Below are 26,046 nucleotides of genomic sequence, written 5' to 3' on the forward strand. Positions count from 1 at the left end.
GCTAATATTTTGGTGAGAATTTTTGCATCTGTGTTCATCAAGGTTATTGGTCTGTAGTTCTCTTTTTGGTGGGATCCTTGACTGGTTTTGGGATCAAGGTGATGCTGGCCTCATAAAATGAGTTTGGAAGTTGTCCTTCCATTTCTATTTTTTGGAACAGTTTCAGGAGAATAGGAATTAGTTCTTTAAATGTTTGGTAGAATTCCCCTGGGAAGCTGTCTGGCCCTGGGCTTTTGTTTTTTTGGAGATTTTTGATGACTGTTTCAATCTCCTTACTGGTTATGGGCTGTTCAGGTTTTCTATTTCTTCCTGGTTCATTTGTGGTAGTTTATATGTCTCTAGGAATGCATCCATTTCTTTCAGATTGTCAAATTTGTTGGCGTAGAGTTGCTCATAGTATGTTCTTATAATTGTCTGTATTTCTTTGGTGTTACTTGTGATCTCTCCTCTTTCATTCATGATTTTATTTATTTGGGTCCTTTCTCTTTTCTTTTTGATAAGTCTGGTCAGGGGTTTATCAATCTTATTGGTTCTTGCAAAGAACCAGCTCCTAGTTTCATTGATTTGTTCTATTGTTTTTTTGTTTTTTTTTTTTTGTTTTTTTTTCTGCTCTGATCTTTGTGATTTCTCTTCTGCTGGGTTTAGGGTTTCTTTCTTGTTCTTTCTCCAGCTCCTTTAGGTGTAAGGTTAGCTTGTGTACTTGAGACCTTTCTTTTTTCCTTAGAAAGGCTTGTACCGCTATATATTTTCCTCTCAGGACTGCCTTTGCTGTATCCCACAGATTTTGAACCGTTGTGCTTTCATTATCATTTGTTTCCATGAATTTTTTCAATTCTTCTTTAATTTCCTGGTTGACCCATTCATTCTTTAGAAGGATCCTGTTTAGTCTCCATGTATTTGGGTTCTTTCCAGCTTTCCTCCTGTGATTGAGTTCTAGCTTCAGAGCATTGTGGTCTGAAAATATGCAGGGAATGATCCCAATCTTTTGATACCGTTTGAAACCTGATTTGTGACCCAGGATGTGATCTATTCTGGAGAATGTTCCATGTGCACTAGAGAAGAATGTGTATTCTGTTGCTTTGGGATGAAATGTTCTGAATATATCTGTGATGTCCATGTGGTCCAGTGTGTCATTTAAGGCCTTTATTTCCTTGTTGATCTTTTGCTTGGATGATCTGTCCATTTCAGAAGGGGAGTGTTAAAGTCCCCTACTATTATTGTATTATTCTTGGTGTGTTTCTTTGATTTTGTTGTTAATTGGTTTATATAGTTCCCTGCTCCCATGTTAGGGGCATAGATATATAAAATTGTTAGCTCTTCTTTTTGGACAGTCCCTTTGAGTAGGATATAGTGTCCTTCCTCATCTCTTATTATAGTCTTTGTCTTAAAATCTAATTGATCTGTTATAAGGATTGCCACCCCAGCTTTCTTCTGATGCCCATTAGCATGGTAAATTGTTTTCCACCCCCTCACTTTAAATCTGGAGGTGTCTTCACGTCTAAAATGAATTTCTTGTAGGTAACATATAGATGGGTTTTGTTTTTTTATCCATTCTGATACCCTGTGTTTTTTGATTGGGGCATTTAGCCCATTAACATTCAGGGTAACTATTGAGAGATATGAATTTAGTGCCATTATTAGCCTGTAAGGTGACTGTTACTGTATATTGTCTCTGTACCTTTCTGATCTACTACTTTTAGGCTCTCTCATTGCTTAGAGGACCCCTTTCAATATTTCCTGTAGAGCTGGTTTGGTGTTTGCAAATTCTCTCAGTTTTTGTTTGTCCTGGAAGCTTTTTATCTCTCCTTCTATTTTCAGTGATAGCCTAGCTGGATAGAGTATTCTTGGCTGCATGTTTTTCTCGTTTAGTGCTCTGACTATATCATGCCAGCTCTTTCTGGCCTGCCAGGTCTCTGTGGATAAGTCTGCTGCCAATCTAATATTTTTACCATTGTATGTTACAGACTTCTTTTCCTGGGCTGCTTTCAGGATTTTCTCTTTGTCACTAAGACTTGTAAATTTTACTATTAGGTGATGGGGTGTGGACCTATTCTTGTTGACTTTGAGGGGGGTTCTCTGCATCTCCTGGATTTTGCTGCTTGTTCCCTTTGACATATTAGGAAAATTCTCTCCAATAATTCTCTCCAATAGACCATCTGCTTCCCTCTCTGTTTCTTCTTCTTCTGGAATCCCAATTATTCTAATGTTGTTTCATCTTATGGTGTCACTTATCTCTCAAATTCTCCCCTCATGGTCCAGTAGCTGTTTGTCCCTCTTTTGCTCGGCTTCTTTATTCTCTGTCATTTGGTCTTCTATATCACTAATTCTTTCTTCTGCCTCATTTATCCTAGCAGTGAGAGCCTCCATTTTTGATTGCACCTCATTAATAGCTTTTTTGATTTCAACTTGTTTAGATTTTAGTTCTTTAATTTCTCCAGAAAGGGCTTTTATATCTCCAGAGAGGGTTTCTCTAATATCTTCCATGCCTTTTTCGAGCCTGGCTAGAATGTTCAGAGTCATCATTCTGAACTCTTGATCTGACATATTACCAATGTCTGTGTTGATTAGGTCCCTAGCCTTCGGTACTGCCTCTTGTTCTTTTGTTTGTGGTGATTTTTTCCGCCTTGTCATTTTGTTCAGATAAGAGGATATGAAGGATCAAATAAAATACTAAAAGGGTGGCAAAGACCCCAGAAAAATGCGCTGTAACCAAATCAGAAGAGACCCCAAATTGTGGTGGGGAGAAAGGGGATAAAAATAGGTTCAGAAATAAAACAAATAAAGAAAAAATATAAAAAAGAAGGAAAAAAATATATATTTTGTATAAACTAGTCAAAAAACGGTAAAAAAGAAAAGGGCAAAAGTTTTAAAAAATGTAGCAGAAGAAGAAAAAAGAAAGAAAAAAAAGTTGAAAAATAAATTGAATTAACCGCAAGACTAAAGAATCATGGGGAGAATTCCATGAGTTCCGTGCTTTGCTTTCTCCTCCTCTGGAATTCCCCTGCTGTCCTAGGTATTGAATCTGCTTTCCTTGATAGATGAACTTTGTCCTGGCTGGATATTTTGTTGATCTTCTGGGGGAGGCGCCTGTTGTTGTGACTCTCAAGTGTCTTTGCCCGAGGCGGAATTGCACCACCCTTACCGGGGGCTGGACTAAGTAATCCGCTCGGGTTCCCTTTTGGGAGCTTCTGTTCCCTGAACACTTTCCATAGAGTTCTGGAGTACGGGAATGAAAATGGCGGCCTCCTAGTCTCCGGCCCGGAGGAGCCAAGAGCCCGGGGCCCCACTCCTCAGTGCGCCCCCCAGAGGTAGGCGCCCAATCACTCGCGTATCCCCAGCCTCCAGCCGCGCTCCGAGCTCACCCAGCTTGCGACCAGTTCAAGGTAACCCCGAGCTGAGAGTTCAGTCCTCAGCTCTGTCTCTGTAGCTGGCTTCTCCATTCTAACACCTGCGAGCTCTGTGACACTCCGACACCCCTGATCCTTCTGTGACCCTGCGGGTCCTGGGGCCATGCTGACCCCGCGTGGGCTTCACCCATGTTTAGTCTCTGGAGCAATGTCCCTCAGTGGAACAGACTTTTAAAAGTCCTGATTTTGTGCTTCGTTGCTCTGCCGCTTGCTGGGAGCCAGCCCCTCTCCCCACGGTCTATCTTCCCATCGTTTTAGATTCACTTCTCTGCCAGTCCTACCTTTCAGAAAGTGGTTGATTTTCTGTTTCTAGAATTGCTGTTCTTCTTCTCTTCGATCTCCCATTGGATTTGTAAGTGTTTGCAATGTTTAGATAAGCTATGGAGCTGATCTCCTGCTACTTGATGTAGTCTCAGCCTGCTACTTCACCGCCATCTTGACTCTGCCTCCAGGAGCCTTGATTGGAACTGGAGTTCCACCTGTCATGACTTCGTGTTACCTTTGAAGTCTTTCTGTCTGTAGATTGTCTCTATATTTCTGTTCAATGATATTCTTAGGATTTTTGTTTTTCATAGAACCTCCCTTAATATTTCCTGCAGTGTCAGATTGGTGGTTGCATAGTTTTTAAGCCTTTCTGGTCTTGGAAACTCTTTATCTCTCCATCCATTTTGAATGTCAGTCTTGCTGGATAAAGTATTCTTGGCTGCATGTTCTTCTCATTTAGTGCCCTGAATGTATCTTGCCATCCCTTTCTGGCTTACCAGGTCTCTGTGGACAGGTCTGATATTATTCTAATGGGCTTTCCTCTGTATGTAAGGAGCTTCTTTGTCCTAGCTGCTTTCAAGAGGGTCTTCCTACAGTTATAATTCTTCATTCTTACTATCAGGTGTCTTGAGGACTTTCAAGAATCTATTATCTTGAGGGGGAACCGTTCTGCTTGTAGTACATGAATGCTGGTTCCATTCGTGAGATTGGGAAAATTTTCATAGACAACTTGTTCCACTATATCTTCTAGACTTCTTTCTGTCTCCTCCCCTTCAGGGATTCCAATAATTCTGATGTTGGAACGTTTCTTGGCATCATTTATTTCCCTGATTCTGTTTTCGTGGCTTCTGAACTGTTTGTTCCAGGTTTCCTCCTGATCCTTTCTCTCTATCTGTTTGTCCTCTAGATCACTAATTCTATCTTCTGTCTCATTTACCCTAGCTTTTAAAGAATTTAGATTAGATTGGAATTCATTGGGAGCATTTTGAACATCATCCCTGGTGGCTCTCAGTTCTGCCCTAACATTATGAACATCATCCCTGGGGACTTCAGTTCTGCCCTAATCAATTATGTTTGGTCATCCATTGCTTTCTCCAACCTAGCTATTGCCTGGATAATTGTTAACCAGAATTCCCTTTCTGACATATTGTCTATGTCGATTGCCATTATCTCTGTTGTAGAAGGACCATCCTCTGTGTTTTTCTTCTGTTGGGCATTTCTCCTCCTAGTCATTTTGGTGAGAGATGACTGATTGGATATAGCTGAATATATCAAACGTGGTGCAGTCAAGGGGCACCCTGGAACGCTTCTGAGCAATCAGGATTCCCCACCTAGATGAGAGGAAAAAGAAAAAAAAAAGAAAAAAAAAAGAGAGAGAGAGACATGGAAAAAAGGGAAGATAAAGGAGAAGGCTCAGCCCAAATGGGCCCCAAGGTAAGATTTATGAAGTATACAAGCAAAAGCAGACAAACAAAACTGATAAAAGAATATGCCAAGAGGAAAACAAAAATATGTATATATATAAAAGAAAAAAAAAAAAGGAAGAACCTCGTCAAAAAGAACCCCAAGTATAAGATTTATATACTATCAGGACAAACACAAATACACAGAAACACTGGCGGAAGAAAAAGATGGGAGAGTGGTTATAAATTCTCAGTGTGGGCAAGGAAGGTTCTTTTGATTCTTCCTGGATGTATCTTGATATCTTTGTTAAAGCACTCAACTTTCCTAAGATAAAGAGGGATTAAAAATTGATTTACCTATAGGGGTAGCATTGATTGGGGAAAGGGGATTACCTTGAAGTTTAACTCTATATGAATATTAGAAAATAAAAAATAAAAAAAGAATAAACTAGATTAAACTGAACTAAAATTAAAAAAAATTTAAAAATAGAAAAGCAAAAGAAAAACAAGGGTGCATGTATCAAAAAGTTCAGGTTAGAAAGTTATTATGGAATTTGATGTACTGGACATCTCACTGTGATGGTAAATAGGTTAAAAAATTATCTATATATATTAAAAAAAAGAAGCAGAATAGTGGGAATGATTTAAAAATAAAAGTTGTATCTATGAAGTAGTAGTGGCTGTTCTCTTGTTGTCTTTTTTTTCCCCCATTCCTGGTTGGTTTTCTGGGGGAGTGGCCTGTCCCATGGATTTTTAGTCAATGATGTTCCCTGAGTTATGTCCTCCCGCCCCCCTTAAGGGGGTGGGCTCTGAGGAGACCGGTTTTTTCAGGCTTTTGTCTCTGGAGGTTTTTATATTTGTTCATCTGTTTTCTCTCGCCTTGACAGCTTTTGATGGTTTTTGGAGGTTTAGAGGAAAGCAAACTGCACCCCAACCCCCTTCAGAGAGAAGCCTCAGCCTGCTCCCCTGTGGATGTTCGAGAGCGCATAAATTCCCCGTTGGCCGCTGGCAGAATGGGTTCTGAGTCGCAGTCCCTGGGGACGCAGAATCTCCAGCTTGTATCCAAAACCACGGCAGCGGCGGCTGTCTGGGCAGCTCCAGACCACCAGAGAGGTTCCAAGCAGTGATCACACACTGAGATTTTCCTGCTGGCCTGGGCTGGGCATTCCTGTTCTTTCCGGTCCAGGAGTTCCTGGTCTTTCTGGTCAGGGAGCTCCCAGCTGGCACTTGTGTGCACTCTCCCAGGGGAGGGTGTGGGGCGTGAGCTTCTCAGGCTCTGATGGCGCAGCGTGGGTCTAAGAGCGAGCGCCGGGCTGGTGGTGCCTGCCCATACCTCTCTTAAGGGAGGGTGTGAGGTTCACGCGTCTCAGGATCTGATGGCAGGGCCTGGCTTTCTGCCGTCTTGCAAGTCTCCCAGCCCCTCACAAGAGCTGGACCCCATGCATTCTCGGGCACACTGGCAGCTCAGGGACCAAGACCTGGTTTCTCCATAGCACTATCTCTGGCTCAGCACCAGGGGAGGCTGTCCTAGGTCTGGGGACTTAAGCCCCTGTCCCTAACTGCCCCAATTCCCACAACTTCCCCCCACAATCCTTTGCTCTTTTTGAGTGCTTTCAATCAGACTCCAAGTTAATGCTGGTCCCCAGTCGCAGGGCACTCTGTATTGGGGTATTACTTTCCAATTGGTTGCCTCTGGTGGCTTCCTCCCCCTTTTGTTTATCTTCCGATATCAGTCCAACATTCCCACTCTGCTTTACCTGCCACTGGCGTCTTCTGCCCCTGTAGAGATCCAGATGTGTATAATTCTGCTCTCAGGCTGATTTCATGGGTGATCAGAGTTCTTTGGTAGGTAATCAGCTCACTTTAGGGTACAGGTTGAAATGGCACCTCCTCCTACTTCCCCGCCATCTTGTCCCCCCCAACTATTACATTTTTAAATAAACTTTCTGTCCCATAATTCCTCTTTCTTTTTCTGGAATCCAGATTCTTTTCTATTCTTTTCTTTGTTAAAGATTTATTTATTTTTTTTGTAGAGAGATAGAGAGAAAGAGTAGCAGAGAGGGCGAGAGAGCATCTCAAGCAGACTCCCTGCTGAGCACAGAACCTGGCAGGTGACTCTATTCCAGGCCCTCAGGTTCATGACCTGAGCTGACACCAAGAGTCAGATGCCCAACTGGCTGTATACTCAGACATCCCTGGAATCCAGTTTATTCTAACATCTTTTTGTTTGAATGCCATAGATCCTTCAGGCTTGTTGTGCTTTTTAAAATTCTTTTGTTTTGTTCTTCCAACTGTGTTATTTCAAAATCCCTATCCTCTAACTTATTTATTATTCCATCTGCTCTACTCTACTGCAGGCATTCTCTATTCATTCTTCATTTCCTTCATTGAATCCTTTTTTAAAAATCAAGTATAACTGACATACAATATTGTATTAGTTTCAGATGCATAACAGTGATTTGGTATTTATATATTGCGAAGTTATCTGTCATCATACAAAGTTATAATTATTGACCATATTTTCTATGCTATATATTATATCTCCCTGTCTTATTTATTTAATAACTGGAAGAATATACCTCTTAATCCCCTTCACCTATTTTGTCCATTCCTCCACTACCTCCACTCTGGTAACTATCAGTTTGTTCTCTATCAATGAGTCTTTTTTTGTTTTGTTTTGTTTGTTTGTTTCTTGTTTTTTTAGATTCCATATACAGGTGAAATCACACAGTATTTTGTCTTTCTCTGTCTGACTTATTTCATTTAACATAATACCCTTTAGATCTATCTATGTTGCCTCAAATAGCAAGATTGCATTCTTTGTTATAGCTGAGTAAATATTACTTACACACACACACACCACATCTTTATCCATTTGTCTATTGATGGACATTTAGTTGCTTCCACATCTTGGTGATTATAAATAATATTGCAGTGAACATAGGCATGCATATGTTTTTTTGAATTCATGTTTCCATTTCTTTGGACAAATACCCAGAAATGAAATTCCTGGATTGTTTGATAGTTCTTTTTAAGATTTTTTGAAGAACCTCTATTTTGGTTTTCATAGTGACTATACCAGTTTACATTCCCATCAGCAGTGAAGGAGAGTTCTTTTTCCACATCTTTGCTGACCCTGGTTATTTCTTGTCTCTTCACTAATAGCCAGGTGTGAGGTGATAGCTCACTGTAGTTTTGGTTTGCATTTCGTTGATGGTTAGTGATATTGAGCATTTTTTTCATATGTCTGTTGGCCATCTGTATGTCTTCTTTGGACAAAATGTCATCTTCCCATTTTTCAATGGATTTTTTGATATTGAGTTTTATGTTTTTAAGGTATATTTTGGATGCCAACCCCTTATTTGATATATTACTTGTGAATATCTTCTCCCATTCAGCAGGTTGTCTTTTTATTTTGTTGGTGGTATTTTTTATTGTGCAAAATATTTTTGGTTTGATGTAGTCTCATTTGTTTATTTTTGTTTTTGTTGTCCTTGCCTGAGGAGATGGATCCAAAAAAGTATTGCTAAGACTAATGTCAAAGAGCTTACTGCCCAAGTTTATTTATTTATTTATTTATTTTTATTTTTAAATATTTTATTTATTTTATTTGACAGAGAGAGAGGTCACAAGTAGGCAGAGAGGCAGGCAGAGAGAGAGGGAGAAACAGGCTTCCCACTGAGCAGAGAGCCTGATGCAGGGCTTGATCCCAGGACCCTGAGATCATGACCTGAGCCGAAGGCAGAGGTCTAAACCACTGAGTCACCCAGGCGCCCCTGCCCAAGTTTTCTTCTAAGAATTTTATGGTTTCACATCTTATATTTAAACCTTTAATTCATTATGAATCTATTTTTGTATGTGGTGTAAGAAAGTTGTCCAGTTCCATTCTTTTGCATGTAGCTGCCCAGTTTCCCAACACCAATTAATGAAAAGACTGTCTTTTCCCTATTGTACATTCTTGCCTCCTTTGTCATAGATTAATTGACCATTTAAGCCATAGATTTAATTCTGAGCTTCTATTCTGTTCCATTGATCAATTTGTCTATTTTTGTGTCATTACCATACTGTTTAGATTAGCCTTGTAGTATGATTTGAAACCGGGGACCATTATACCTCCAGCTTTTTTCTTTCTCAAGATTGTTTTGGCTATTCAGGGTCTTCTGGGCTTCCACACAAGTTTTAGAATTATTTGTTTTAGTTCTGTAAAAAGTGCCATTGGTATTTTGATAGATATGGCATTGAATCTGAAGATTGTTTTGTGTAGTATGGACTTTTTAACAATATTAAATTTTCTAATCCATGAGCATAGTATACCTTTCCATTTATTTGTATTATCTTTAGTTTCTTTTATCAGTGTCTTATAGCTTTCATAATAATGTGTTTTACCTCCTTGGTTAAATTTATTCCTTGGCATTTTATTTTATTTTTTGATATAATTGTAAATGTTATTGTTTTCTAAATTTCTCATCTGATAGTTCATTATTAGTGTTTAGAAATTAGTATATAACAACAGATTTCCAAATATTGATTTTGTATCCTGCAAGTTTATTGAATTTATTTATTTATTCTAATAGTTTTTGGTGGCTGTCTTAAAGTATATATATGTGTATATATATATATATATATATAGTGCATATATATATATTTATGCACCATATATATGGCATTATGTCACCAGAATGTAGTTGACAATTTTACTTCTTCCTTTCCTATTTGGATGGTTTAGGTATTACTGTAATGCTGATCTCATAAAATGAGCTTGGAAGAATTCCTTCCATTTCAGCTTTTTGGAATAATTTGAGAATAGGTATTAACTGTTCTTTAAGTATTTGGTAAAATGCAACTGTGAAGCCATCTGGGCTTGGGTTTTTGTTTGTCAGGATTTTTGATTACTGATTCATTTTCATTACTAGTAATCAATCTGTTCAGATTTTTGTGTCTTCCTGGTTCAGTCTTGGAATATTGTTTGTTTCTAGAGATTTATCCATTTCTTCTAGGTTTTCTAATTTATTCGTGTATAACTGCTTGTAGTAGCCTTTAATGATTCTTTGTGTTTCTGTGATATCAGTTGTAATGTCTCCTTTTTAATTTCTGATTTTATTTATTTGGGCCCTCTCTCTTATTTTCTTGATGAGTCTTGCTAAAGGTTTATCAATTTTGTTTATCTTCTTGAAGAAAAGATTTATTTTTTTAGTCTCTGTTTATTTCTTTTTTTTTTTTAAAGATTTTATTTATTTATTTGACAGAGAGAGATCACAAGCAGGCAGAGAGGCAGGCAGAGAGAGAGAGAGAGGAGGAAGCAGGCCCCCCGCCGAGCAGAGAGCCCAATGCAGGACTCGATCCCAGGACCCCGGGACCATGACCTGAGCCGAAGGCAGAGGCTTAAACCACTGAACCACCCAGGCGCCCCATGTTTATTTCTTTTTTTTTTTAAAGATTTTATTTATTTATTTGCAAGACAGAGATCACAAGTAGGCAGAGAGACAGGCAGAGAGAGAGAAGGGAGGAAGCAGGCTCCCTGCTGAGCAGAGAGCCCAATGCGGGGCTTGATCCCAGGACTCTGGGATCATGACCTGAGCAGAAGGCAGAGGCTTTAACCCACTGAGCCACCCAGGCACCCCTAGTCTCTGTTTATTTCTGCTCTCAGTTTTATCATTTTCTTTTTTCAACTAATTTTATCCTTTTTTTTTTTCTAGTTTCTTTAGGAGTAAGATTAGATTGCTTACATTTGAAATTTTTCTAGTTTCCGGAGGTGGGCCTATTTCATTTTTTTAAAAGATAAAATACAAGTCAAATTTATTTGATTTGTCCAGTCAGCAATGGTGATCTTCTTTTTGGTCTTGCCATTCCTGGATCCAAAGCACTTCATGGCTTCCACAATATTCATGCCCTCTTTCACCTTGCCAAGGACCATGTGCTTGCCATGCAATCACTCAATTTTGGCTGTGCAGATGAAATCCTGGGAACCATTTGTATTGGGTCTAGCATTTGCTATGAGCAAGATGCCAGGATCCATATGCTTCAGGATGAAATTCTCGTTATCATATTTTCCCCAGAGATGGACTTGCTGCCAGTGCCATTATGGGATGTGAAATAACTACTCTGGCCAATAAATCCTAGAATAATCCTGTGAAAACAGGAACCTTTATAACCAAATCCATTTTCCCTGGTGTTCAGGAAAGTTCTCTGTTGTCTTTGGAAATTTGTTTGCAAACAGCTCAAAGGAGATGTGGCCTAAAGGCTTGCCATCCATGGAGATGTGGAAGAACACAGTGGGTTGTCTGTGGCTGGTAATATGGGTGGTTCTAGGGCAGCTGTGTCTGCAAGGCCTGTGTCTTCATTTTCATTTGTCTCTAAGTAGTTTTTGATTTTTTTTCTTGACCCATTGATTGTTTAGTGGCATGTTGGTTTCCATGTGTATGTTTGTTTGTTCCATTTTTATTGTAATTGATTTCTAGTTTCATATCATTGTGGTTGGAAAAGATGCTTGATATGATTTCAATCTTCTTAACTTTATTGAGACATGTTTTGTGGCCTCATGTGCAATCTATCCTGAAGAATGTTCCATGTGCACTTAAGAAGAATATGTATTCTGCTGATTTGGGTTTGAATGTTCTATATATATGTCTATTAGTTCCATTTGGCCTAATGTATCATTTAAGACCAACATTACCATATAAATTTTTTGTTTTGTTTTTGTTTTAAATTTTATTATTTATTTCTTATTTTTTATAAACATATAATGTATTTTTATCCCCAGGGGTACAGGTCTGTGAATCGCCAGGTTTACACACTTCACAGCACTCACCATAGCACATACCCTCCCCAATGTCCATAACCCCCCTCCCCCTCTCCCAACCCCCCTCCCCCCAGCAACCCTCAGTTTGTTTTGTGAAATTAAGAGTCACTTATGGTTTGTCTTACCATATAAATTTTTTGCCTGGGTGATCTATCCATTGATGTAAGTGGGCTGTTAAAGTCCCTACTACTATTGTATTATTGTTAATTTCTCCCTTTTTGTCTTTTAATATTTATTTTGTATGTTTAGGTGCTCCTATCTATGTAATGACCTTCTTTGTCTTATTACACTTTGTTTTAAAATCTCTTTTGCCTGATATTTATAGCAGCATTATCTACAATAGTCAAGTTATGGAAACAGCCCAAATGTCCGTCAGTTGATGAATGGATAAAGAAGATATAGTATATATAAACCATAGTATATTACTCGGTCATAAAAAAGAATGAAAGCTAGCCATGGATGGAGCTAGAGAGTATAATGCTAAGTGAAATCAGTCAATCAGAGAAAGACAAATACCATATGATTTCACTCATATGTGGAGTTTCAAAAACAAAACAAAGAGGAAAGAAAGAGAGAAAAACAAACTAAAAGCAGACTCAGCCTTTGAGAATAAACTGATGGTTACCAGAGGGGACGTAGGGTGGGGGAAGATGGGTGAAATAGGTAATGGGGATTAAATAGTGCACTTGTTGTGATGAGCACTTGGTGTTGTATGGAGGTGTTGAATCACTATATTGTACACTCGAAACTGATTACACTGTAAGCAGACTCCTGCCCAGCAGGGAGCCCAATGCAAGACTCAATCCCAGGACCTTGAGATCATGACCTGAGTTGAAGGCAGATACTTAACCAACTGAGCCACCCAGGTGTCCCTGCATGAAATATCTTTTTGTATGTTTTCACTTTCAGTGTGTATGTCTTCAGGTTTGAAGTGAATCTCTTGTAGGCAGCATGTAAATGGATCTTGTTTTTTTTGTTTTGTTTTGTTTTTTTAAATCCATTCAGTTATCTTGTGTTTTTTGATTGGTGCATTTAGTCCATTTACATTTAAAATAACAATTGATGTGTATGTACTTATTGCCATTTTGTTCATTGCTTTTGTGGTTCTCTGTTCTTTACTTCTCTTGCTCTCTTCTCTTATGATTTGATGCGTTTCTTTAGTGTTATGTTTGGATTTCACTGTCTTTACTTTTTGTGTATCTATTATAGTTTTTTTGTTTGCGGTTACTAGGAGGTTCATGTATAAAAACCTATATATATAAAATAGTCTATTTTAAATTGGTGGTCATTTAAATTGGAATGCATTATAAAAACTCTACATTTCTCCCCCCTACACGTTTTATATTTTTGTTATCTCTTAAGTCTTTTTATTTTGTGTATCCCTTAACTAATATTGCAGTTATACTTGAGTTTATAAGTTTTGTCTTCCAACAACTTCATACTAACTTTATAAGTGATTGATCCTTTATCTATATTATATGTTTGCCTTTACCAGTGAGATTTTTTTCTTTCATATATTTTCTTATTTTTAGTAATGGCGTTTTCTTTTTCATTTAAAGAAGTCCTTTTAGTATTTCTAATGCAATCTTCCTATTGTGGTGGGGCCGTGCCTGCTGGAGATATACTGATTTGTAGGACTATCCCATGCCTGACTGGCTACATAGTTCATCCATAACTCCTAAGATCATGCTGGTAGATGAGAGTGGCCCACCAGCCAGGTTGGTTATGAAAACTGGTTGCGAATGCTGTGGGTGCGTTATTGGGTGAAGATATTGTTGTGTCACCTATAGTTCTGGCCAACATGAATGATTGTGCATGGCTGGCAATGGGGTAGGACACCTGGTGTTAGTAGTCTAAAGGGAGGATTTTAAAATGTTGCCTGCCAGTCCAGGATCAGTGGAGCAGAACAAGATAGCAAAATGACTGCTAGCAGTGTTTCAATCCTCAGGGAGAGTCCTGGCTCTCTCCTCTCTCTCCTGTAGGCACTCCAAGATTAGTCAGTGGGTCTCCATCACCTATGGTCTATATGCTTTTCAGTCTGGTGTTTTTGTGCTGGTTTCCAGGTTGCGTGAGTTTGTGAATGAGTCCTTACGAGTGGGTTTTCCTTTCTCTTCATTTCTATAGTTTTCCTGGAGATATTCCCTGTTGGTTTTCAAATCCATGTGTTTTGGGGGCTTTTCTCTCCTATGCAGGATCTGAGAGCTGTGGAAAATCTTTTATCCTCTGTCCCTTGTTGTGGAGGCTCTATAGATTTAGGTTCTAGGTCCCCTTCAGAGGGAATTATTACATATGTAGTTGTGGATTTGTTGGGTCTACGAGAGGAGGTGAGCTCAGGATTTTCCTACACTGCCATCTTGAACCCTGTCCTCATTTGCTGAATTCTTAACTTTGGAATTTGTTGATATTGATAAGGGAAATCTGTGTTCTAAGTTGGCCAATCAATCCAGCAGGGGAATCCCAGTCTAGGCCCTAGGGCCATTACAGGATTTTCCCTCTAACAACCCCCCTTGCCCTGGCCACAGGCACAAGAGTGGCACAGATATGGAAGTAAAAGTGTATAAACTACCCCCTTTGTTTGTGCTTGGGGCTCAGACCTTGGGAGATTACTCTCCTCTGAGCCCACTAGTGTTAAATAAACCTCCCATCCTCCAAGGTCTCCGAGTACCGCATGGTTCTTTGGCCAGGATCTAGTCCAAGTTCTGTAACAGTATCTTGGGTAACAAGTTCATTTTGGTTGTGTATTTTTTACCCTTATATCATTGAGATATTTGAGTTTTCTGGTAGCTCACTGTTTTTTTTCCGTCAAAACAGCTATTTTTATTTTTTTCCAGTTTTATTGAAATATAATTTATGTACATCATTGTATAAGTTTAAGGGGTTCAGAGTAATGGCTTTACTTACATATATTGTGAGATGATTACAACAAGTTTAGTTAGCATTCATCATCTCATATAGATACAATAAAAAGAGAAAGTAAATAAATAAAAAAAAAATTTTTCCTTTTAATGAGAACTCAGGACATTTTTTCTTACCTTTCCTGTATATAATATAGCAGCATTAACGATAGTCATGCTGTATATTATATCCCTTGTACTAATTTATCTAACTGGAAGTTTTTATCTTTTGACCTCCTTCCTCCATTCCCTCCACTCCTACCCTCCTGCTTCTGGTAACCACAAGTCATATCTTTGCCTGAGTTTGGTGTGTTTTTGTGTGCTTGTTTGTTTTAGATTCCACCTACAAGTCAGATCATCTAGTGTTTGCCTTTCTCTGTCTCTCTACTTCATTTAGCATAATGCCCTCAAAGTTCATCCACATTGTTGCAAATGGCAGGATTTCCTCGCATTTTTAAATTTTAATTTTACTTTTTTGAAGATTTATTTATTTGAGAGAGTGAGAGAGAGACAGCACAAGCAGAAGGAGAGGTGGAGGGAGAGGGGGACAAAATCCTCAAGCAGACTCAGGATCCTGAGATCATGACCTGAGCCAAAATTAAGAGCTGGCTTCCTAACCAACTGAGGCACCCATGTGCCCCCTTTGTGTATGTGTGTGTGTGTGTGTGTGTTTGTGTGTGTGTGTTATAGTTAAATAATGCTCCATTGTATTTTTCATTTTTTCAAATAATGTTCCATTGTACCACTACTTCTTCATCCATTCATCTGTTGATGGACACCTGGGTTGTTTACATGTCTATGCCTATTGCAAACAATGTTGGTATGAACATGAGGATACAGATATCTTTCTGAATTAGTGTTTTTTCAAAGCATCTGTTTCACGTTCTTCATCACCTAGGTCACAATATTCCATGGATTTGAACACAGTTGTTGGGAATTATTATTTTCCTTTTGGTGATGACGTATTTCCTTGATTAGTCTTATTCAGAGGTGACACTCTTCATTGTTGTTGCTTTATCTGGGCTTGTTGAGGATTTTGTGTGGGGACCTGCTCCACTCCTCTCTCCCTCTTGTGGCAGAATTCTAAATTCTTTATGCTTTCCTGTGTTACAACTCACCAGGCTGGCTGCTGGAAACTTCTTTTATTGTCCAGAGGGTGGCACTAATGCACCAGTTTGTAGTTCTTCCCTTGCTGGCCCTGATCTGTTTTTCTGAGAGCATTCTTCTTACCAGACCTATCTACCACAGCACTTGGGAGAAAGTCTGAGGGTCTGGCGGGGAGGTGGGGGTGGGTGGGGGTGGGGTGGGGGGTGGGTTTAGCATTGAGGAGGAGGGTGTTGAGGGTGGCCTTGTGGAGTGATCCTCCAGTGGGTTAGTGCCAAAAGCTTGCATGCAGGATTCTGAAGCAGTCAGCAGGAGCTGTGTCCCTTTGAAATTCTTATTTGCTCCCATTTTTTCCTCCTCCCTCCCCTCAGACTTGGAGGTCATGCCTCAGAACTCTGAGTGCTGCCTGAGAGAAACAAGACTTCTCTGGCCATGACCAGCACAGCTGGGAAGACAAGCTCAGTTATTGAAAAATTCTTATTTTCTTTTTTTTTTTTTTTTTTAAATTACTAGCTAACATCTGAGCTGTCAGCATTATAATCTTTTTGCTGGTGGAGGGAGGGTCCTGCCCTGACACTGATGGCTGCTGACTGATCAGAGTGTGATGGTTGGTGAAGGCTGGGGTGGCTGCGGCAATTTCTTTTCTCTCTCTCTTTTTTTTTAAAGACTTTATTTATTTATTTGAAAGACAGAAATCACAAGTAGGCGGAGAGGCAGGCAGAGAGAGAGGAGGAAGCAGGCTCCCTGCTGAGCAGAGAGCCTGATGCGGGGCTCGATCCCAGGATCCTGGGATCATGACCTGAGCCGAAGGCAGAGGCTTTAACCCACTGAGCCACCCAGGCGCCCCGAAAAATTCTTATTTTCTTTTGTGATGACATGTTTCCTTGATTTTTCATGTTTCTTACAGTTTTATGTTGCTGTCTTTACATTTGAAGCAACAGACACCTACTGAAATCTTTGCTAGTTACCTTTGGACAGGGTATTCTTTTTGATGGTGGTGTTATTAACGGAGGCTTTCTCTTTGTATCAGCACACCTGCTCCACTTTTTTGCTCTCCCCTTTGGCAGAATTCTTAAGTTTTTATGTTTTCTTTGGTTCTTGTGGCTCACCATGTTGGCAACTGGAAACCTCTCTTGTACAGAAGGTGATACTAGAGCTCATGGCTTCTTGCTTTCCCATGCATGTCCTGTTTTCTGAGCACACACCCTGCCTATACTTCTGCATTTCACACATGCGTGGGGGAAAAATGTACACTGAACAAGAAAATGCACATACTTTTCTAAATATGGGGGCCAGTTAAAGAATTATTGGGGAAGAAGGAAAAAAAGGGGAAGAATTATTGGGGAAGAAGGTAAAATTAAGGCACATAGTTTTCCCAACTCAAAATTAGTTGCAATAAATACCCAAGGGATGCCACAAACAAAGCAGTGACCTTGAAATTATATGTGATTCCTATCAGAGTTTTAAAATGCTATTGTGTTTAATTCTAGAAACTACAAGACAAAATCATCATCAGGAGCCATTGTTTCCTCTTTTGTTTCTTAAAACAGAATGCAGTTACTAAACTGAACTTACAGTAAACATTAAGTTTCCTCACAGGGATCAAGCCCCAGGCACCAGACAGGTCAGTAGAGAGACACTTTGGTGGTGATAATGCCAGGGACTCCCTGGCTGCTGCCCCAGCTGGCTTATACCACGTATACATTCAGCAACTTAAAGAGGTTTCCTTCTCTCTCTACCTGATTAGGATTTTTTTAAAGCAGCAATGTTGCATTCTGTCAGTTGCAATTTCAGTATCTATTGAGATGATGAGAGGTTGCTCTCCTTTCATCTGCTGACACTCATTCCTTAGTAGTTTTTCTAATAAATTGCAGTCTTCTTGGATTTCTAAGACAAAATCTTTCTTGGTCGCAATACATTAGGCTTTCAGTACAGTGCATGGCTCACTTTGCTAGTATTTATTTAGGAGTTTTGCACATACTTGAAATGCCAGATTAACCATTTTTTTCTTCTTGGTGTGTTATCCTTTGGGTTTTTTTCCCTTCTTTTCAGTTGGGCTAAAATGCACATAACTCGAATTTACCATCTTAACCATTTTTAAGTGTACAGTTCAGTGGTACAAAATACATTCACACTGTTGTGCAACCACACACCATCCATGCCCCTAGCTCTTTTCATCTTGTGAAGTTGAAATAAAGCTCAAACTCTGTTCCCTTTCTCCCCCTTCTTTATCCCGGGCAGCCACCACTTTTTGTCTTTATGATTTTGGCAATTCTAGGTACTCATATAATGTTGGTATATAAGATATCCCCATCTCCCTGTTGACACTGTGTGAAAAACATTTTCTTCTTTATTTGACTCATTCTCTAAAATGTTCTATAATTCGGCATAACAAGATGGAATTGCTAATAAAATATTATGTTCATTCTCCAATAAATTCTGTATACATGAATCAGCAGTGAAACTTAATCTGAAAAATATGTGTTCCACAAAATATGAACACTATACACTAAATGCAATTTAGTTTTGGCTATGTTTTCTCTTCCAAAATGAAGCTACATTTACTTAATCCAAATAAATAACACTCAATATTTACTTTCTTAAGTGTTTAATTTTCTTTAAATGTGACAAAAATATGAGATTAAGGGAGATTGAAATTTTAACTACTTTTATATCCTACATTATTTAACTTGAGTTTTTTTTTGCCTAATATCCTGATTATATTATAAATGTCTTAAAAACATTTTTCCATATGTTTGTTTCTATTTAATCTTACTCTATCTAGTAAGGGTTTGGGACTTGCCAATATGTTTATAGAAGATACTGTTAACCGTTTAACAAGTTACCATTGGATTCTGCTTGGGGCTCATAATTAAATTATATATCCAAGACTCCAGAGCAGGTAAGTGAGGCCATGCTGCTGAATTCTAGCCAGAGAGTGTGAGCAGACGTGGCTGGTATCCCTTCCAGGCCTGGCCAGAAAAAGTTCTATGTATATTCCTCCATGTTCTTTCTCTCTTCCTGTTGAATGGGGTAAAAATGACATCTGTTACATTGAAAGCCACCTACTGGAGATGGCAAAGTCGCTGTTAGCTGGGTTCTGGAGTGACCACCTAGAGGTAGACTTAGCCTGCTTGAGACAACTTTCCTGGACTGCACGTGTCCATAGATTCTGTGTGTGGGAGAGTTTCTGCAGCATATTTGTTACTCTTCATTATAACTAGTGTTACCAATTTTTAAAAAAGATTTTATTTATTTATTTGAGAGAGAGAGAGAAAACAAGCAGTGGAGAGGAGCAGGGGGAGGGGGAGAGAGGGAGAAACAGACTCCCTGATGAACAGGGAGCCCTAGCTGGGGCTCCATCCCGGGACAGGACGCAGAGATCATGACCTGAGCTGAAGGCAGATGGAGCCACTCAGGCATCCCTAGTGTTACCAGTTAATACTGGAATTCCTGATTTGAGGTAAGATAAATAGAACAGGGTGGGGACAATAGATTAGGAATTTGGCAAACAAAACAAACCTCACACTATTATAACCTCTATACTGATTTGGCTCTAAGACAAAGGAGACTGAGGAATTCTGATTAATAAGCAAATTACCATTTAAGAACACAAATGCGAGCAATTTCACAAGATGAAGTATGACAATATAAGGATTTCTCTTGCCATTTAACCAAAAGTAGCAATTATGTAAACGTGTTTCCACAACCTTTGGGGCAATATTCTTATAGTGTTTCAAGGACTGTTTTAATGATCCACAATATATGTTGATGTCATTACACTGGAGCTCCTTTTTTTTTTTTTTTTAAAGATTTTATTTATTTATTTGACAGTGCATGAGAGAGCGCAAGTAGGGGAAACAGTAGAGGGAGGAGGAGAAGCAGGCTATCCACTGAACAAGGAGCCCAATGAGGGGCTCGATCCTGTGACCCCAGAATCATGACCTGAGCCACCCAGGCATCCCTACACTGGAGCTCCTTTTAGTAAAAATAATTTGGATGGGGCAAAAATGAACTGGTTTAAATACACATCTCTTGACTGATCTAGACTGATAGAGTAGGTATAAGACTATTCAGTCCAGTGGGTAGTCTCTGAAAACTAACTTCCTGTAGCTTTCTATTGAATTTACAAACATATGTGATATATGATGCATTTTTTTATGACAGCTGAGAATCTCAGCAATCCTGGGTCCCATATGAGGTCTTCCGTGCTCTGCTCAGAAGACTGTCGAAAGAAGAACACATTTTATGTTTTAAGGTTTTTATAAAAAGTGCAGCTCTCTCAACATTTATTTATTGAGCATCTACTTTTGCTCCGCACTGGACCCAGCTTTGCTCGGACAGCAGTTTTTCTTGTTTAGAATTTATAATCTAGATCAGATGTTATGGGGTTTCTTAAGAGAGGACTCTGAATTGGATTGTTAAGTAAAAAAATCTCCCTGAAGGAGGCAACAACTCAAGATGAGTCCTGAAAAGAACCTCAGCAAAGGTCATTTCAGGCAGAGAGAAAAACACAAGAAAGGGCACAGGCAGGAAGGAAATAAGACCTGTCACCTCTTGATGGAACTGTAAATGTCTCCTTAGAACCCAAAAGTTAAGTGAGAAGTGGGTTGAAGTGGTGACAGAGGTAAGAAAGGGATCAGATTATCAAGTACCAAATATACTATTCTCAATCATTGATTCTATCTGAATGGGGAGCTACTCAAGGTTTTCAGCAGGACGGAGCTGTGAAATTTGTATCTGAGACAGAGCAATCTGAAGAGTGTGGAGGACAGGAAGACCAGCAGCTGGGAGATCAGTCCCAAGGTTTAATACAACTGTCTGTGGAAAGTGGTAGGAATTATATAGTCGTGGTGATAAGAACAGTGAACGTTTATTAGACTGAAAGCTGTTATGGATTATTTCCTTCTATCTTGCAACAATCCTTTGAGATCAGTGATATTAGCTCATGTTTATCCTACAAGTGAGGAAAGTGAATATGAGGAAATTCATACTCATAACAAAGGGCACTGTGGGTATTTGGACCCAAAGCCTTTCACCAAAGTCCACACTGTCTACTGAGCATTTGAGCCAATCCATCAAATAGGTCCTATTAGCTCAACTTCAAAATGTATCTCACAACCGGCCACTTCACACTCCCTCCAAGCTGCCACCCTGGACCAGCCTCTATTATTGTCAGCCTGAATCATCACAGGTGCCTCTTCAGTCGGCTTCCTTACTGTCACCTACAGTGACAGTGTATTGTCCATTGTCACAGAACTGGCTGAGTAATCTTTCAAGTCTTAAACTATGTCAGTCTCCTGCTCACTGTTCCAATGGCTTCCCATCACAAGGTCCCATGTGAGCTGGCCTCCACCTACCTTTAAATTTGAGTCTCATGGGAGCAAGGCCAACTTACTGTCTACCCAGTTTTCCACTGGCTGTTTCCTCTTTTAGGAATGCCCCTTCCCCTTGTCTTTCTCTGGCAGGTTTCCTGTCATCCTTGAGCCCTCTGCTCAAATAACGATGCTCTCTTGACTAATTTCCTACATGACACTCACTCTAGGAGGGAGGGGGATGTGCGTGTATTTATATATGTGAAGAAACACCTTACTTTTACATCTTCTTGATTTACCCTTTCTTACCTTATATGGTATATTTTATTCTTCCTTAGGACTGGTCATTTTTTTTTTTTTTTAAGATTTTATTTATTTATTTGAGAGAGAAAGAGAGAGAGAGAGAACAAGCAGGGGGAGTGACAGGGAGAGAAAGAGGGAGAAGCAGATTCCCCACTGAGCAGGGAACCTGATGCAGGGCTCAATCCCAGGACCCTGAGATCATGACCTGAGCCGAAGGCAGATGCTCAACAGACTGAGCCACCCAGGTGCCCCAGGACTAGTCATTTCTGATTTCATCTATTGTTTTAGAATTTTTTGTAAGTTCAATCTCTGAACACAGCTTCAGAGCCTCACAGCAGTTTACTTCGTGTACTGTAATTCCTCCACTTTGATAATGAAGCTGAAGTTAAGAGAAATGAAGGGAACTGGCCTTTCAGTGAGTAAATAGGACTTTAACCCATTTCCAGTGTTTTTTCCCCATAGATCTGGATACAGTTTTCCTGAAGAGCAAATCCATATTTGTTGGTAAGCAGTTTAGCAGGGCACAAGTTATGTGCTAACTTCAAGCTCAGATTTACTGATACTTGTATTTATGAGCACTATTCAAAATAATCTTTTAAAAGCAATTTTATTTCTATTTTCCCATTTTTTCCTTAAAACTGTCAAAGGAAGCAACAGGTCAAATTACCCAATTTTGTAGATGAAGGAGACACAGAAATGTAGGTGACTGCCTAAATTGGCAGTCTTGTGTTCCAGAGGTAATACTTTTTCCACAAAACTGATGTCAGCTTAACTAAATAATAGTATTTAATTAAACTATTAGCATGCAAAGGACCTGTGATCAAATTAAGGACAGTGAAGAGTAGAGTAACTACATTTTCCAATGAGTTAGGGTTTGTTATAAGGGCTTTCATAGAGAAGTCGCATTTATGAGGACCCCTCTGTCTAAAAAAACCAAGGAATACAATTAACATGGCACAATGACAGAATTACAAAAACATGGTTAAAGAAAAACCTGGATCAATGAAACACTGAAATTTTGAGCATAGTATTATTTGTAAAGCACGTAATACATTTATAAAACTTAGCATTTGAGGATGGGAATAGAAAGGTGTTTTTTTTGTTTTTGTTTTTGTTTTACCAATTGGCATAGATAAATTTTCAAATGCCAGAGACACATAAATATTAATAAAAATATTAATAATTAGAATAGATCTAATCTTTAAAATGAATGTTAAGGAGGCCACCACGATTTTCCATAATGATGGAATCCTGGAATAGATTGAGTATAGGTGTGGAGCTATCAATTCCTAATCCTAAAATCAAGGCAAAAGTTTGAGACATTTATCCAGTAATTCAGTGTAAACTAATCCCTTTTATTTTTATATCCTGAAAGAATTTTTTACCTTAATAAATGATTACATCTACTAAACTGTGCTTTCCTTACTAGTCTGCTTTATCCACTTTCCTTGGGATTGACTTTGCTTTACAGAAAACAACCATTAAAATTTCTTTCCTTTGGAAGTGTTGAATCACTATACATATACCTGAAACTAATATAACACTGTATGTTAATCAACTGAATTACAATAAAGGTTTAAATAGTCAAGCATTATATACAGATACAGAAAGGCCTATACAAGTAACAAATGAAAATATAACTCCAAATCATGTGTGGACACTGACAGTAAGTGCATTGGTATATTCTATTCTGTATGATGCTAGAGTTAACAGTTGGTGATGTCAAATAGTGGTTTCCAAGGAGTTTACCTGATCAGAACTTTAGAAGGCTCTAGAAACCTTCATTTTTAACAATAGCCCCAGAGGATTCCAGGTTTTGATTGAAAGTATTGTTTGGGGAAGTACTTTTAATTTCCATTGTGTGTCAGATTACATACACATTAATTGAGGCAAAAATAAGTTTTTATTTTTCAACAGTAGTTGAACAAAAAGTATTTTTCTTATAAACACTATTGATAGACACCTAAATGCGATGTGGTTGAATTATAAAGTCATGTGTATTTGGTATTTGGTATTTGTATTTATTTCATAAAGGTAAGTATTCCAATGAAAAGCCATACAACAATGAGAAACAAAACAACAAATACAAACAAAGGCATTTCTCTGAATTCTGTGTTTTGTCAAGTATCAAAAGCCACCTATCTTTTAATTCTTTTCTTATACGTTATTCTGTATGTGCATTCTCTGCTTCTGACTGGATCTTCTGATTGGATCTTATGTCCTTTTCCATGTGGCATTTCCCACAGATATGTGTCATTGGCTGCTACTTTGGGGGTTGAATGTTCTTCTGAGTGTCTATTGTTCATCCCCAAGTAGCAGGGAATGACTTCTCACTCTGCACCTACAAACAGATTGTCCTCATCACAGTGTCACCAAGATATATATTTTTTTACCACTATCACAAAATTATCTTCCCATCATGTTTCTCATATAAAGGAAAATCTAGATCTTTTCACCGTGACATTTGTCATACTCATGCAATTCCACACAGTAAAGACAACAAAGGTAGATCAGGTATTTCAATATGATATTAAAAACCCAGTGAAATTCTCTGGTTTTGTTATGTTTCTTATAGTTTTGTTCTAAGTAAAGGATAGAAAAACAGTGTTATTTAAATGACCTTTACATGTTGACAAAATCCTAGGACTTTTGGACATGGAGGTAATGAAATAAAGCCTACATCAGATACTCCTCTGTATAGAATCTATAATAAGCAAATTATGTGGCAGCACATAGTTCAAAGCAGACAGAACATATCCTTCTCTTTTTTGTGTCAATTGGTTAGTTGCTAAGGAAACTGGTTTAATATTATTTATTTATTTTTCCCTTTATCTCACTTTTTGTGATGTTCTACAGTAAGTTATCACTGTCAATTCATTGTGTTTCCTGAAGACAGCCTACCCTTTTATATCCACACAACATTAGTCAACTCAGATCAGTTATTTGTGTACTTGGTTAAAGTCGAGTATACTTAAGTTGAGTAAATATTTGCATTGTGACAATTTCTGCTTTTTTTTTTTTCCTCTTGACGCTGAACAGTTTTGATTGCTTTGAAAGGGCACATAGCTTTAGCTGTCCTTGTTTCAGCTGTATCAAAATCATCACTGTCAGGGTCATCAGTGTATTTTATGTGTTGGAATGGTTTGTTTGCAAATTTGGTGCTATGTTGAACACAGACTTGGAGTTCTAATTCTGTTGAAAACAACGTGCTGTGAATGTCGAAACCCCCAAAAGACAAAATGTGACTTGGAGTCTGGCCACATGCTGAAGCCATAGCATTCACATATTTGTTGCTGATATCAAAACATTCTTTGATACAAGATTTAGAATGATGGAAAATCAAAACATGATTTTTAATCTTATCAGTAGTTCAAAAATTTCTTCTTTAAATTCAGAGTGATGGCCTCCAGGTAAGATGATAACTTCTAATGTTTGAAATTGCCATTTGACACATGTCACATTTATATAATCCAATCCTTTTCCACAGGAAATAGAATATTAAGCATGAGGTTTAGCTGTCAGAGAAAATTTCACTGTGATAACCTGTATCTCTAGAAGTAAAAAGAGATGTGGGAATAAGAAGTCAAGAATATCTTTATGACTTCCAATTCTAAAAAATGTGACAAGATGAATTTAAAAAGAACCTTTATATTTTTTAAATGTGTTGATATATTATTTGAAAAAAAATGCACGCAATGAGGGCAGTTAAACCAACAGAGGCAAAATTTGCCTTTTCCTGCCTCTACACCTAGTATTGGTTGGCCTAATAGGCTCATGTTAGTTAAAGGAAGAGATGGCCTTTTGTGATAACAAGTGACAAATCACTTGTATAATGTTATAACTTTTAAAAATGAAATAATTCTAAATACATTTATTCTATAAAAAAACTGAATTTATGAAGGATAAAGTCATTTTGCATGGGGGCACATCCTGGTATGAACTGGGTGACTGGGGTAGTTTCGCATCTCCTTCTTTCTCAGTGGACGTCTCTGCACCCCAGAAACTGTTGATCTGTTTCCTTGGTGAGTGTCAGGTTTGGCAAGAACATCACAGAAGTTTAAAAAAAAAAAAAAAAGATAAAAGGAAGTTCACTTTTATTACACTTAAAGAGAATGCTGACTGTTGAGCTTCGATTTGAAGTTCTTTTTTAGGGGAGGGATTGAAGTTATATGATTATGTGATTTTGGGGCCTGGGAGTGTTTAGAAGGCTTTGCTTATTGTTTATACCTGTATAATGTTTCAGAAATTCTTGGAATCATAGTAAGCACTATTTTACAATACGTTCCTTATTCTTTTGTTGTATGTAAAGAAGAATGACCTCAATGTAAGTTTCATTTCATATTTACCTGTAAAGACTATAATCATATTTTCTTTATAAATACCTCTGTTTTATCAATTAAATACAACACCAAATTGAAAAAAAGTTATGGGGGCTGATAATGTTCATATATATCTATCAAATTCTAATTAGCATATAATGGCCCAGAAATGCAACTAAAAAGGAGCTAAAGATAAGTTAGTTATTCTTAATAATAATGTAATAGAGCAATATATTTA

The 26,046-nt window shown here is 38.4% G+C and overlaps 1 pseudogene; it reads right to left on the bottom strand.

The window, feature by feature from the left end:
• Positions 1-10,832: 10,832 nt before the first annotated feature.
• Positions 10,833-26,046, bottom strand: part of LOC123936920 — an 87,219-nt pseudogene continuing 72,005 nt past the window's right edge.

This window comes from Meles meles, chromosome 2 (assembly GCF_922984935.1).
Source record: "Meles meles chromosome 2, mMelMel3.1 paternal haplotype, whole genome shotgun sequence".
In the NCBI taxonomy this organism is placed as follows: domain Eukaryota; kingdom Metazoa; phylum Chordata; class Mammalia; order Carnivora; family Mustelidae; genus Meles; species Meles meles.